This window comes from Leptonotus elevatus, unplaced genomic scaffold, assembly GCF_054856555.1.
Source record: "Leptonotus elevatus isolate MCC_2025b unplaced genomic scaffold, RoL_Lele_1.0 HiC_scaffold_171, whole genome shotgun sequence".
NCBI classification, from domain to species: Eukaryota; Metazoa; Chordata; class Actinopteri; order Syngnathiformes; family Syngnathidae; genus Leptonotus; species Leptonotus elevatus.
This window is the reverse complement of record NW_028233562.1, coordinates 2,501-7,500: the sequence shown is the minus strand read 5'-3', so window position 1 is coordinate 7,500 and position 5,000 is coordinate 2,501.

The window sequence follows — 5,000 nt, the reverse complement described above, 5'->3', positions numbered from 1 at the left end:
TGGCCGTTGGAGGAGCTCCAGCGGACCGCGGGGAGCGCGCCCGTCTTCGGGGCTTGTTGCTGGCCGTTGGCGGAGCTCCAGCGGACCGCGGGGAGCGCGCCCGTCTTCGGGGCTTGTTGCTGGCCGTTGGAGGAGCTCCAGCGGACCGGGGGGAGCGCGCCCGTCTTCGGGGCTTGTTGCTGGCCGTTGGAGGAGCTCCAGCGGACCGCGGGGAGCGCGCCCGTCTTCGGGGCTTGTTGCTGGACGTTGGAGGAGCTCCAGCGGACCGGGGGGAGCGCGCCCGTCTTCGGGGCTTGTTGCTGGCCGTTGGAGGAGCTCCAGCGGACCGCGGGGAGCGCGCCCGTCTTCGGGGCTTGTTGCTGGCCGTTGGCGGAGCTCCAGCGGACCGCGGGGAGCGCGCCCCGTCTTCGGGGCTTGTTGCTGGCCGTTGGAGGAGCTCCAGCGACCGGGGGGGAGCCGGGCGTTCGAGTTGCCCAGGCAGGGGGTTATCCTCCACTAGCAAACCTCCATGAGCAGCGGAGCCCGGTCAGCTGCGCCAAAAAGAACCACACGAGGGCGACCTGGGGTTGAAATCCCCCGCCACATAGGAACGAATGCCGGGCGTTCGAGTTGCCCAGGCAGGGGGTTATCCTCCACTAGCAAACCTCCATGAGCAGCGGAGCCCGGTCAGCTGCGCCAAAAAGAACCACACGAGGGCGACCTGGGGTTGAAATCCCCCGCCACATAGGAACGAATGCCGGGCGTTCGAGTTGCCCAGGCAGGGGGTTATCCTCCACTAGCAAACCTCCATGAGCAGCGGAGCCCGGTCAGCTGCGCCAAAAAGAACCACACGAGGGCGACCTGGGGTTGAAATCCCCCGCCACATAGGAACGAATGCCGGGCGTTCGAGTTGCCCAGGCAGGGGGTTATCCTCCACTAGCAAACCTCCATGAGCAGCGGAGCCCGGTCAGCTGCGCCAAAAAGAACCACACGAGGGCGACCTGGGGTTGAAATCCCCCGCCACATAGGAACGAATGCCGGGCGTTCGAGTTGCCCAGGCAGGGGGTTATCCTCCACTAGCAAACCTCCATGAGCAGCGGAGCCCGGTCAGCTGCGCCAAAAAGAACCACACGAGGGCGGCCTGGGGTTGAAATCCCCCGCCACATAGGAACGAATGCCGGGCGTTCGAGTTGCCCAGGCAGGGGGTTATCCTCCACTAGCAAACCTCCATGAGCAGCGGAGCCCGGTCAGCTGCGCCAAAAAGAACCACACGAGGGCGACCTGGGGTTGAAATCCCCCGCCACATAGGAACGAATGCCGGGCGTTCGAGTTGCCCAGGCAGGGGGTTATCCTCCACTAGCAAACCTCCATGAGCAGCGGAGCCCGGTCAGCTGCGCCAAAAAGAACCACACGAGGGCGGACCTGGGGGTTGAAATCCCCCGCCACATAGGAACGAATGCCGGGCGTTCGAGTTGCCCAGGCAGGGGGTTATCCTCCACTAGCAAACCTCCATGAGCAGCGGAGCCCGGTCAGCTGCGCCAAAAAGAACCACACGAGGGCGACCTGGGGTTGAAATCCCCCGCCACATAGGAACGAATGCCGGGCGTTCGAGTTGCCCAGGCAGGGGGTTATCCTCCACTAGCAAACCTCCATGAGCAGCGGAGCCCGTCAGCTGCGCCAAAAAGAACCACACGAGGGCGGCCTGGGGTTGAAATCCCCCGCCACATAGGAACGAATGCCGGGCGTTCGAGTTGCCCAGGCAGGGGGTTATCCTCCACTAGCAAACCTCCATGAGCAGCGGAGCCCGTCAGCTGCGCCAAAAAGAACCACACGAGGGCGACCTGGGGTTGAAATCCCCCGCCACATAGGAACGAATGCCGGGCGTTCGAGTTGCCCAGGCAGGGGGTTATCCTCCACTAGCAAACCTCCACGAGCAGCGGAGCCCGTCAGCTGCGCCAAAAAGAACCACACGAGGGCGACCTGGGGTTGAAATCCCCCGCCACATAGGAACGAATGGCGGGCGACCAGGGGTCGAAATCCCCCATTGAAATGAATGGCGGGCAACCAGGGGTCGAAGTCCCCCATTGAAATGAATGGCGGGCAACCAGGGGTCGAAGTCCCCCATTGAAATGAATGGCGGGCTACCAGGGGTCGAAATCCCCCATTGAAATGAATGGCGGGCAACCAGGGGTCGAAGTCCCCCATTGAAATGAATGGCGGGCAACCAGGGGTCGAAGTCCCCCATTGAAATGAATGGCGGGCTACCAGGGGTCGAAATCCCCCATTGAAATGAATGGCGGGCGACCAGGGGTCGAAATCCCCCATTGAAATGAATGGCGGGCAACCAGGGGTCGAAGTCCCCCATTGAAATGAATGGCGGGCAACCAGGGGTCGAAGTCCCCCATTGAAATGAATGGCGGGCTACCAGGGGTCCAAGTCCCCCATTGAAATGAATGGCGGGCTACCAGGGGTCGAAGTCCCCCATTGAAATGAATGGCGGGCTACCAGGGGTCGAAATCCCCCATTGAAATGAATGGCGGGCGACCAGGGGTCGAAATCCCCCATTGAAATGAATGGCGGGCGACCAGGGGTCGAAATCCCCCATTGAAATGAATGGCGGGCAACCAGGGGTCGAAGTCCCCCATTGAAATGAATGGCGGGCTACCAGGGGTCGAAATCCCCCATTGAAATGAATGGCGGGCGACCAGGGGTCGAAATCCCCCATTGAAATGAATGGCGGGCTACCAGGGGTCCAAGTCCCCCATTGAAATGAATGGCGGGCTACCAGGGGTCGAAGTCCCCCATTGAAATGAATGGCGGGCTACCAGGGGTCGAAATCCCCCATTGAAATGAATGGCGGGCGACCAGGGGTCGAAATCCCCCATTGAAATGAATGGCGGGCAACCAGGGGTCGAAAGTCCCCATTGAAATGAATGGCGGGCGACCAGGGGTCGAAATTCCCCATTGAAATGAATGGCGGGCAACCAGGGGTCGAAATTCCCCATTGAAATGAATGGGCCCATTCATTTTCAATGGCCGGGCTACCAGGGGCGCAGTACCACCTGTCGTCATTAGGGGCGCTGTAGATAGGGGACCGAGTCCCCCCATTCGAGAGGTTTGCACCCAAACCTCAAAATGGTTGGTGTACAATTATAGGAGAGACCTTTTTAAGACGTGGGAGCTCCAGGGCAAATCAAGGGAGGCTCGACCAACCCATATCCGCTTTAGATGCACTTTAGGTCGGACTCCCTTGCCAGATGGTCCCCTCCTCAGCCTGGTTCTCGAATTTTTTCTAAGTCAGCCCAACTTGGAAATATTTTCAGAGTGCCACTTTCAAGGGAGTTTCGCCCAACCCCTATCCGCCTAAGAGGCACTTCAGGTCGGCCTGACTGGCCACATTTTCCCCCTCCTCATCCTGGTTCTCGAATTTTTTCTAAGTCAGCCAAACTTGGAAATTTTTTCAGAGTGCCACTTTCAAGGGAGTTTCGCCCAACCCCTATCCGCCTAAGAGGCACTTCAGGTCGGCCTGACTGGCCACATTTTCCCCCTCCTCATCCTGGTTCTCGAATTTTTTCTAAGTCAGCCAAACTTGGAAATTTTTTCAGAGTGCCACTTTCAAGGGAGTTTCGCCCAACCCCTATCCGCCTAAGAGGCACTTCGGGTCGGCCTGACTGGCCACATTTTCCCCCTCCTCATCCTGGTTCTCGAATTTTTTCTAAGTCAGCCAAACTTGGAAATTTTTTCAGAGTGCCACTTTCAAGGGAGTTTCGCCCAACCCTTATCCGCCTAAGAGGCACTTCAGGTCGGCCTGACTGGCCACATTTTCCCCCTCCTCATCCTGGTTCTCGAATTTTTTCTAAGTCAGCCAAACTTGGAAATTTTTTCAGAGTGCCACTTTCAAGGGAGTTTCGCCCAACCCCTATCCGCCTAAGAGGCACTTCGGGTCGGCCTGACTGGCCACATTTTCCCCCTCCTCATCCTGGTTCTCGAATTTTTTCTAAGTCAGCCAAACTTGGAAATTTTTTCAGAGTGCCACTTTCAAGGGAGTTTCGCCCAACCCTTATCCGCCTAAGAGGCACTTCAGGTCGGCCTGACTGGCCACATTTTCCCCTCCTCATCCTGGTTCTCGAATTTTTTCTAAGTCAGCCAAACTTGAAATTTTTTCAGAGTGCCACTTTCAAGGGAGTTTCGCCCAACCCCTATCCGCCTAAGAGGCACTTCGGGTCGGCCTGACTGGCCACATTTTCCCCCTCCTCATCCTGGTTCTCGAATTTTTTCTAAGTCAGCCAAACTTGGAAATTTTTTCTGAGTGCCACTTTCAAGGGGGAGTTTCGCCCAACCCCTATCCGCCTAAGAGGCACTTCAGGTCGGCCTGACTGGCCACATTTTCCCCCTCCTCATCCTGGTTCTCGAATTTTTTCTAAGTCAGCCAAACTTGGAAATTTTTTCAGAGTGCCACTTTCAAGGGAGTTTCGCCCAACCCTTATCCGCCTAAGAGGCACTTCAGGTCGGCCTGACTGGCCACATTTTCCCCCTCCTCATCCTGGTTCTCGAATTTTTTCTAAGTCAGCCAAACTTGGAAATTTTTTCAGAGTGCCACTTTCAAGGGAGTTTCGCCCAACCCCTATCCGCCTAAGAGGCACTTCGGGTCGGCCTGACTGGCCACATTTTCCCCCTCCTCATCCTGGTTCTCGAATTTTTTCTAAGTCAGCCAAACTTGGAAATTTTTTCTGAGTGCCACTTTCAAGGGAGTTTCGCCCAACCCCTATCCGCCTAAGAGGCACTTCAGGTCGGCCTGACTGGCCACATTTTCCCCCTCCTCATCCTGGTTCTCGAATTTTTTCTAAGTCAGCCAAACTTGGAAATTTTTTCAGAGTGCCACTTTCAAGGGAGTTTCGCCCAACCCCTATCCGCCTAAGAGGCACTTCGGGTCGGCCTGACTGGCCACATTTTCCCCCTCCTCATCCTGGTTCTCGAATTTTTTCTAAGTCAGCCAAACTTGGAAATTTTTTCAGAGTGCC